At 35.3% G+C, this 11,173-nt stretch overlaps 1 non-coding gene across 1 annotated transcript; it reads left to right on the forward strand.

Annotated features, from left to right (window-relative positions):
* Positions 1-407: 407 nt before the first annotated feature.
* LOC113251587 (U6 spliceosomal RNA) lies at positions 408-514 on the forward strand. The gene has a single exon (XR_003314560.2). It is a non-coding gene; the product is annotated as a U6 spliceosomal RNA (small nuclear RNA).
* Positions 515-11,173: the final 10,659 nt, after the last annotated feature.

An 11,173-nucleotide genomic window follows, 5' to 3' on the forward strand; every position in this document is an offset into this window, starting at 1 on the left:
TCGAAGAAAGAGAAGCATTGTGTGTGTGGGGGGGGGTTCACTAAGATTTTACCAACAGGAGTGGTAGTATAAAAATTAATACCCTGAGGTGGCCTGTAGTTACTAAGGACATTTCCAAGTGCTTAAATTCTCATGAGAAAGAACATTCCATAAATGCCAGCAGCCAACTGTGCTGAATAAGAGAGAAATAAACAAAAGACACCTGAAAAAATATTGCTAAAAGCTTTTAATTTCTGGTCGGTTTGGAGATTTGAAAAGAAAGACATAGATGACAAATGTATCTTAAGAATCAAATGGTCTTGTATTCCAACTCTGGCTCCATTATTTATAAACTATATGACCTTAAGAGAAGTGTCCCTATCTTCTGTTTGCACCTCAATTCTGTCACCTATAATAAGTGGAAAATATTGTGCTCACTTCAGCAACAGATGTATTAAAATTGGAACAACCCAAAGATTAGCAAGGTCCCTGCAAAAGGATTCATTCATAAATTCATGAATCACTCTATATTTTTTTTAAAGTGGAAAATATCACTATCTACTTCATAAGGTATGGTGTTTAAATAAGATAACATCTCTTTTAACAATACTTAATTTAAAATTTGGCTCACAGTAAGCATTAGATAAATGTTAGCTTTCATGTACTAGCAAAACACTAGCAAATATATATAATATATATTATTGTGCACATGATAATATATATATGTGTGTATATATATATAATGTGCATATAGTACACATGATTTAAATATATATGTATATATAATTCACTTCTATAATTGAATAGGTACCACTGAGTTAATTTACAAAAGGCAGATCGCCTAAACAAGATGATTTTTCAATCCAGGCAAATAAATTCCTATTGAGAAGCGTCAATCCATAGGGAATATAGTCAATAATAGCATAACTTTGTAAGGTGATGTGCGGTAACTACACTTTTGGCGGTGAGCATTTTGTAATGTATAAATGTTGAAGCACTATGTGATTCACCTGAAATTAATATGCAGTTGAAACTAATAGAATATTGTATGTCAACTGTACTTCAATTTTAAAAAAATCAATCCAAGGTGACTGAGGGTTCAGTCAGTCAAGCGTCCAACTCTTTATTTTGGTTCAGGTCATGATCTCGGGGTTGTGAGATCAAACCCCACATGAACCTCTGTGCTAGGCATGGAGCCCACTTAAGATTCTTTCTCTCCCTCTCCATTTGTCCCCCCCAAATCATCATCATCATCATCATCATCATCATCATCATCATCATCATCCTATCATTTTTTGTCAAAGGAATAGATAAAATCTTGAGCTTGTTTGAGTCAGAAAGAGCTAAGTTAGAACCCTGACTCAACTACTTACTATATATATGACTTTGGGTATAATGCTTATTCTCCCTGTGTCCACAGGGAAAATGAGGATAATAAAAAAGTATTTATCTCATAACATACACATTTTTAAAGAGATAATATATACACAGTGCTTAACCCAGAGGTTGGCATTTATCTAAAACTCAATATTAGTTACTATTAGTTGTTATTAGTTTAAAAAGTTCTGTGTGTACCAATTTATTAGGTTGGTGACATAGGTGTTTCTTTAGCTGCAGCTCTCTTAGCTGAGACGATCCATAATCCATATACATACATGGAATTGATGGGCTCTAGTCAACTGAAAGACATTAGTAATGTCTAGGGTCCAATGGGAAGAAAGTACATTATTTTCAAAATGTTCTGATGAGATGGTTTATAAGTGAGACAGAAGGATATGGGTTGTTGTATAACACATGTCAGCATTCTCTGTTTCCCTTCGTAACAGAGTAACCAATAAGACAGGTGTCTCTTTCAAAAGCAGTAATTATTGAGCAGGTACTTGGTAAGTGTAGCTAAATGTAGTGCTAGACACTGGAGGCAAAAAGATGAAGAAACATATCACCTGTTCCCTTATGGAGTTATAATCTAATAAGGACGGTAGGCACTTAAAAAATATCACACAACTAAATATACAATTATAAATTATGTAGGAGCTGTAAAGAAGAAGTAAAATTTGCAACTGGGAAACAGGTGGCATGACCAATCTTCCCAGTTTGCTTGGGGCTATCCTGGTTTTAGCTCTGGAAGTCTCATTTCCTTAGAAACAACTCGGTTCTGGGCAAACCGGGAGAGTTACTCACCCCAGAAGTAGAATGGGAAGTCCTGATAGAGTAGGGGTCAGAGAAATCCTCTCTGAGAAGGTGACTTTTATATTGGGGCTTAAAGAAAGAGCAAGAGTTAGCAATGTCAGAATGCACTGAGTAGACATGTAAGGCCTGAGATGGGGAAGAACTCCTTGAAAGAGGACCAGAAAGGAAAGCGAGCCTTGAGATGAGACTGAAAGGCTGGTAGATTATGCTGACCCTTGTAATGATGTTGGCGGATGGAAGAGAGGTGGATTTTACCTGGAGAGCAACAGAAAGATGCTAAAGAGCTTTGGGCAGAGGAGCTACCAAATACAAAAATACTATATAGGCTACTTCTTATTTTAAGATAATCACTCTGACTACTATAGGGAGACATGGTAAGAGGTGGATAATGGATATGGTGAATAGTAGGTGGATTTGAGGGAGATTTTGATATGCTCAAAATCTTGTGCAGGCAGAGCAGCTTAATAGTGGTACTCAAAACGTGGTCACAGTACCCACAGCATTAGCTGGGAATTTGTTAGAAATGCAGTTTCTTGAGCCCCTGTACAGACCTACTGAATCACAAACTCTGGAAGTAGAAAGCAATCTGTTTCAACATGCCCTCCAGGTTATTCTGATACACCACTAAAGTCTGAGAACCACTGCATTAAAAAAACAAAATTGCTTCCAAAGCAACTAAAAAGACATGGAAATACAGTAAAAATATTATTCCATTCAAGATTCTGGAAATTAGAGTAGACATAGAAAGAGAACAGAGGCCTGCATTGTTTGTGTTGACAAACACGGCTCAGAGGTTTTCAGATTCCATACTACATCACCAACAACGTACTCATGGTAGGATACTTAGCAGCTAGATGGAAATATATTTAAACTACAGTTTGAAAGGCAAAGATAAAAATAACAAGTTTAACATTTCTCTGTAATTACTATGTAAAATAATGATTGTTACATGAAAAGAAAAACCATAAAACAGTTTCCAGAACTATGCAAAACCAAAATTCCTTCTAGTCCTGCATTTCTGTGATTCCATGAACATAAAGAGAATTAAAAAAATTTTTTTTTTAGTATAGCTGACACAGAGTGTTACATTACTTTCAGGTGTACAACATAATGATTCAACATCTCTATATGTTATGCTATGCTTGCCGCAAGTATAGCTACCATCTGTCACCATACAATGCTATTACAATATCATTGAATCTATTCCTTATGCGGAAAGAGAATTTTAATTGGTAGGTAACTCTTTAGTATTTAGACCCAGAAGATTATATCTGAATATTCAAAATCCCAGGCCAAATTTCTATCTCAATTTTAATTCAAGGAAGTACACATGAACAGAGATATTACTGAAACTTGATGGGCTAAGACTCATGATGTACAACAGTGAAAGAGGCACAGCTTATCAAAAAGAAATATGTAATAGAAAAAGGAAGGTGCCATGCACTATATGGGGATTCAAAGCCTAGAGCAGATTATGATATCGAAAAAGTGTATATGTCAAAAAGTAAACCAAATGCGAGAGTAACAATGAAAGAATACTAAAAACTTCTAGACCAGAGAAAGAATACAGATGACACTTTCCTTAAATAAGTAAAATCGTTGGGAGAGAGTCAAGCTGTAGTAGTGATGAGAACTCCAATTATCCTTACAACTCTTAGAGGACTTAACTCATCAGCAGAGTAGAAAATATGTTTTCTTGCCTTAACACCAATTTTGTTCTTCAGATGGGAAAAGAAACAACTTGGGAATCTATTACTCTGAGTCTAATTTTGACCACCGGAGAAGTGATTTGTTATGTAAATATATTCAAAATTTGGGGAAAAGCCGTTTTGCTTCAGGGATTGTAATAGCAAAGGAACAGAAATATTCACATCATAGTCTCTGGAAGAGCATTAACTTTTGGATGCGAATCTTTATGCCATGTCACTCATTACTCTTGGAAGGCTCCTATAATAACAAAATGTCAGGAGTGCCTGGGCGGCTCAGTCAGTTAAGAGTCCTACTCTTGATTTCGGCTCAGGTGGTAATTTCAGGATCTGGGATCAAGCCCAGAGTTTGGTTCCTCACTCAGCAAGGAATCTGCTTGAGATTCACTCTCCCTCTCCCTCTGCCTCTCCCCGCACTCATGCTCACGCTCTCTCTCTCTCTCCCTCCCTCTAAAGTAAATACATCTTTTAAAAAAATAAAATGTCATCTACGTCAACTACTTTAGTCTGCTGATGAAGCTGTTTCTTCATCCAGATAAGTGAATATCTGATTGATTGATTGATTGATTGATCAGGTACTTTCTATTTTACTGAACTCCAACCAGGTGATGAATGAAGAAAGCTTTAAATGTTGACCTCCAAATATCTGTTCGCCAAGGTTTTACTGAAAACGATGGTTCTCAAACTTTAAGGTATATTAGAATCAACTGGAAGACTTTTAATTTTTTTTTAATAATATTTTTTTATTATATTATGTTAGTCACCATACAGTACATCCCTGGTTTTTTATGTAAAGTTCCATGATTCATTAGTTGCGTATAACACCCAGTGCACCATGCAATACGTGCCCTCCTTACTACCCATCACCAGCCTATCCCATTCCCCCAGCCCCCTCCCCTCTGAAGCCCTCAGTTTGTTTCCCAGAGTCCATAATTTTAAAACACGGTTCTGTGCTCCCATCTCCAGGGTTCTTGTTTTAGTAGGTCTAGCATGGGGACTGAAAATTTGTATCTCTAACTAGCTCCCAGATGCTGATTCTACCAGTCCCCTGACCATTTTGAGAACCTCGTAATTAATGAAAGAAACAATATCATGTTGAAGCCTCTGTAACCAAACCTTTCCCATAGAGCAGGTAAAATCAGTGACTCAATTCTCCTCTTGCTACCAGGACAGGAGCCACTCCCCAGTTTCTCAATCCTGTCTACACAATAGGAACCCTCCCTGGGAAATTTTAAAAACATTTCTGTCCAGGCTTCCTCTACCCCTGGTTCTGACTGAATGAATCTGCACTTCTAACCAGACCATCAGTTAGTTAAGTTTCCAGGCGATTCTATTCTGCAGTCAGTGTTAAGAATCACTGACCTTTATGCTGACAGGTCTTGAGTATCCAGCTCTTCAACCTGATCCTGTCGGCATCACCAGTTAATAGCTGTCATCTAAGCAACTTACTCTCAAACCTTGAGCTAATTAGGTGGCATGCACTAAGTGAGTAGCTAAGCACACTAAAAGGGATCCTTTGTTGTAGTAAGGACTATATCACAGCTACCACTATCTAGAAACCTTGATTTTGACTTGAGGGCTCAAATACTAAGCATTTTTACTACCATCATCAACAACAAACAAGCATGTCTTGAACATTTACAGCATACTAAGGGAAAACAAAACCTCATGTGCATTCTGCAGGTAAAGAGGGAGCTCTGGTTCTCATTCACATGAGCTTAAGTTGTTAGCTTCCCATCAGCATTTTCAGAGATGATAATCTATATATTGCCCTGGCAAATCCCTTTGAAAAAATCAAGGTTGGGGGAGGATAGAATTGTTGCAGCTATTATAAAGGAGAGTACACAGTGGGTGCTCAAATATGACTAACTTAAAGCCTGATAATTTTAAGCAAGTGAAACTTTTAAAAATGTAAGCTCTTCTTTTAAGTAAAAAATATTTCCCTTTGTTTCAAAATCAATGAGACTGTCAATTCTACCTATATTCTCTGTACCCAGTGCCTAATGCTTTTTTTTAAATCTCTGAAACCAATGATTCAATTGCTGCATGTGGAAAAAAATTAGGAAGTGAATTTTAATTCTACACTGTTTATTCGATTATAAGTTTCTTTCCTTATTTATATGTCCTAAAAAAAAAAAAAACCAACAACAACACTCTTCAAATCAATGGGCTAGCAGACAAGAACACATGTTCATTATATTATTTTTTCTTAGGATTGTGTTCAAACTGATAGATATTGATAGAACTGACAGATATTGATAATATATTATCTATTTTCTCAACGATGAAGAAAGATTTCTTCATGGTACCTGTATACATTATCAGTGATCAACTCATCTATATGCAAGTGACATATTTAACTACTGTGATTATAAGAATATTACATAGTTTTATCAGAACAATTGATCTTATTTGCATCTAGATTAAAGAAAATATATTAATTTATATTTGTAATGGGAAATGGGCATTTTCGTAACTACCATGACAAATATTTAAATATATGTAACTGAAATTTCAAGCACAAGTCCTTGATGTTTATTGCTGTAATCTGAATATATTTTCCTCAATTCAATAAAAATTTTTATAAGAACAAATAATTTTATGCAAGAAATTTAGTGTGCTTATTAAATATTAAACCTCAGTGCCTGCAACACAGAGCATCTAGAAGTGCTAAGGAAAGAGTGAAGAAAGATCATTTCAGAAACTCAGGAATTTACTTACAGAATTCACTATTGAGTGCTGATAAGTGTTATGTTTCTTTATAAAAGCAATGGAGAATTCATCGTTTAATAACGAGCAAAAACCAAAGAAATGCATTTTTGAAGAATGACTAAAATGTGCACTTTAAATGGACACGAGAACTTTAATGAGATCTTGTGCAATTTGTGGCAACAGCAAAATAAAAAATGGTAAGCGAGATACTTGGGCATTCATCTCTAAAAAGAGAGAAAAAACTGCACTTTGCAAAAATATCTAATGAAAATTAAGTATGCACAACTGCACTCTAATTTGGGGGACTCCATTTGTTTATCTTAAGAACTGCATTGGACAGATAGTTTCTTTAGAGGTGTATATTATGTTCTCTAGATAGCAAATACAGACGCTGGTTTTTTACGTTTAAGAATTATTTTTTCAGTTTTCTTGTTGTCAAAATTACTTATGAGTTGCCAGAAGCATCATCAAATTTAGATAGTCTGGGCCCTTAATAATTAAGGCATGAGATGAAACTTACCTAACTCTATAATACTAGCTCAAGCCCAGCAGAATCATCAGTGCCAAGCACTCTGGAGTTGAATGAAATAAAGATATTATTTAGTAAGAGATAGAAAGAAGAGATATATACATTTTTTTCAAGTACAAGGAGAAGAAAATGGTGACTCAGTGATCTACAGAGGCAAAAAAGACCACAGGTGTGAGTGGGAGTAGGTAGGGGGAGAGAAGGCAGTTTTAAATGTCTTCACCTTACACAATTCTTATCATACAGTGTATGTTCAATAAAATTTTACTGAATATTCATTTATCGTATTCATCATATTTATGGTATCATGATTTTAAATTTTTAGAGAAATTGAAAATAGGAAATAAGACTATGCAGATATTAAATGTAAAAAATATGACAAAACAAAAAAATATACGTAAATTTAACAATGAGATACACAGAACACGGAACTGCTGATATCTATTATACCCATTGCTCTTCAAATCAAACTGTGTTTATTAAAATAAAGATGTACTTCCTGACTTATTTCCTCAACAGAGGTACTCCCTGCACTCTGCCTTGCTCTCCAATTACTGACCTTCTATATGGTAACCATTTAAAGAAAGAAATACAATCATGCTACTTTCCCACTTACATTTTTCCAAATTTCCCATTGTACTTCACAAAACAAACAGAGTTATCATGAACTACAAACCCCTGCATCATTTGGTCTCTGTCTATTCCAACCTTCCACCTCCAACTCATCTTCCCCCTCTCCCTGTCCCATTGCATTAGGACCTTCATCTCAGGTCCAGAAATATACTAAGCTCCAATTCCCACATCAAGGCCTCCAGGTACAGCTCCCTCTCTCGTAATATCATACTACTCATTCCTCACCTGGGTCACTAGTCATTTTGGTCTCAGCTAACTGAGACCTCTACAGAGAGACTTTCTCCCATAATCCTGAGTGGAATAAGTCCCCTAGTGTTAATCTCTCATTGCTCGCTGCTCTTTCCCTTCATAGTACCTATCACAGGTGGTAATTATGTAATTTGTGTTGAAATGGTTGTGCCAGTCTCCTCCCTACCAGTGGGAACTCCATGAAGGTGGAAACTGCTTCTGTTGGGTCCACCACTTCACAGCCATCACCTAACAGAAAGCCTGATGTACAGCAGATACTCAGCGTTTCTGAAATGAGTTTGTAACTTGTAGTAAAATAGCGCCAGGATTCTACTTAAATTACCTAGAAAAATCTTAGTCTTGTAGGTGAAATGACAATTTAATGACAAAGAAAAATTCAATTACACCAAATTGTCCATAAAAAGGTAAAGGTTACTACAAAGAACTAACAAAAATACAGAATTGGGACAATAAGAATGAATCTATACTGTGTGTTTTAAATGAAACCTTAAAGCCAAAATGGGAGTGAAATATTTTATTCACTTAATTTTTTAAAATTTTATTATGGTAAGAACAACTAACATGAGATTTACCCTGTCAACAAATTTTTAAGTGTATCACACAGTACTAGTGACTCTAGGTATAATGTTGTATGGCAGATTTCTAGAATGTGTTCATCTTGTTTAACTGAAACTTTATGCCCATTGATTAGTAACTCCCCCCACCCCTCAGCCTCTGGCAACCACGATGTCACTGTCTGATTCTATGAATTTGACTGTACTAGATACCTCATATAAGTGGAATCCTGTAGTGTTTGTCTTTCTGTGACTGGCTTATTTCACTTAGCATACTGTGCTCAAGGTTGGTCCATATTATTGCATATTGAAGAATTTTCTTCTTTTCTTAAGGCTGAGTGAAATTCCAATGAATATATCACCTTTTCTTTATCCATTCATCTGTTGATGGACATTTAGGTTGTTTCATATCGTGGCTATTACAAATAATGCTATGATGAACATGAGAGGGCTAGCGTGTGTTCAGGATCCTGATTTTAATTCTTTTGGATAAATACCCAGAAGTGAGATTGCTGGATCATATGATAATTCTATTTTTAATCTTTTGAGGAACTTCCATATTGTTTTCCATAGTGACTTCACCATTTACATTCCTACCAACAGTGTACAAGGGTCCTAATTTCCCCACATTTGCAAAACATTTATTGTCTTTTGTTTTTTAAAGTCATTTTTAAAATTTGAGTTTTTAAAATCTCCATAAATATTTATTAAAACAATGTTAAATAACTCTTAAATCAAGCTCTCCATCTTTTAAAAATTTTTGTTAAAGAAAGAAATAAAATCATGTATTCAACCTCCTACTCTAGGGCAATAGGTATAATGACGATGGTTTAATAATGAAGAGTCAAGTGATAGTTGACACTTTCAAAAAACCAGTGTCACAAGAAGGCAAAGTAATTCAAATGGTTGCTCAGAACACAAGCACAATTTTCATTTAAAATTTTCAATACAAAATTAAAAAAAAAAAACATGTTCTACAGAATTTCTTTTTCATTTACAAAGACTACTGTTTAAGGAGGAAAGCAAAATAGCAATTAAAAACTGTTTAACAAATATGGGCAAATGACAGTACAAAATGTTAATAACCAGAAGCACTGAACCGTGTGGATTTGGACTCACAAAGTGGCCTTTAAATGATTAGAAAATACAAGTGCTCCTGTCTGCTACTCTGAAGTGCTTTTATGTAAGTCAGGAATTGCAACAAGAGAATTGTTCTTGGCTTCATAAATACTTCCTATGAACTTTTGAAATCCAATCTGTGTCTGTGTACACAATTACCACAAGGGTAATAACTGCAGATGCTATGTGAACTCTGAATCTCCAGCCTCCTGGGATTTTTCTTTCCTAATTTTTGTTACCATAAGCTTTTTTAAATCAATATATGATATAAACAGATACCATTTATAGATATTTTTAGAGCAAAGGAAAAGATTCTATATAATCTCTACTATCAAAATATTTTTCATTTGCTTATCAAATAGAGAAATGTTGTGTATATTCATGTATCTAAAACTTTATTTTGGTGAGCTGATTAAAAGAATAAAAAAGAATGACATGATTCTTCTGAAAGTCTCCATTTTCCTGCTTTGGGACAGTATCCCAATAACCATAATATATAGAGGGATTAGGTATTCTCTTAAATTTCACCCATGACACTTATGATAGGATTTCCTAATCACCCCCCAGATCAGGAGCTTTCCCAGGAGGCAAATAATGTCACATCTGTAATGTTAATTAATCTAAGTCATTTTTGAATAAAAGGAGTTTTAGATAGAGCCTGAATGCATAGTGGAAACTAAACCAGCTCCAAATCTACCTAGAGATGAAAGTGATGGAGATGGGGATGGAAGTGGAGTTAGGAGGAGGGCAAGAAAGACAGAGAGATTCTCATGAACATAGGCAAAAGCATAGACCAAATACAATTGGCCCCGTCAGAAGTTTTAAAGTGTTAAGACTAAGTTACATAAATATTTTCCTCAATTTTCTGAGATTATGAAGACTGTTTTGGACACAGATTGAAATAAATGCTTGCAAGAGACATGATCAAAGTGTGATAATACACCAAAAAACAATAATAACCAATAACCAACAATTAATAGATTACACAGTACTCTTAAATTTTCTTGCCAGTGGATTTGGGATGCCAAAAGTTACATACAAGAGAAATATTTGAAATTATTATTATTATTTTTTTTAAAGATTTTATTTATTTATGTGACAGAGAGACAGCCAGCGAGAGAGGGAACACAGCAGGGGAATGGGAGAGGAAGAAGCAGGCTCCCAGCGGAGGAGCCCGATGTGGGACTCAATCCCAGAATGCCGGGATCACGCCCTGAGCCGAAGGCAGACGCTTAACGACTGCGCTACCCAGGCGCCCCGAAATATTTGAAATTATTAACTGTTATTTATTTACACAATTCTGTAGGTCACAGTCCTATGTTTTGGCGAACTAACATTTTCTGTATCTTTAAAGAGAACATAATTATTTCCCAATAAAAGAGTTCAATATTGATACAGTCAGGAACAAAATGGAAGAACATAATTCTGATTTCTATATCTACTTCATTTTTTTTTCTTTTGACTCATAGAAATGGCCTCTTTCCATTTAAGACTAATCCTTGTAC

The sequence above is a fragment of the Ursus arctos genome, unplaced genomic scaffold (assembly GCF_023065955.2).
Source record: "Ursus arctos isolate Adak ecotype North America unplaced genomic scaffold, UrsArc2.0 scaffold_10, whole genome shotgun sequence".
In the NCBI taxonomy this organism is placed as follows: domain Eukaryota; kingdom Metazoa; phylum Chordata; class Mammalia; order Carnivora; family Ursidae; genus Ursus; species Ursus arctos.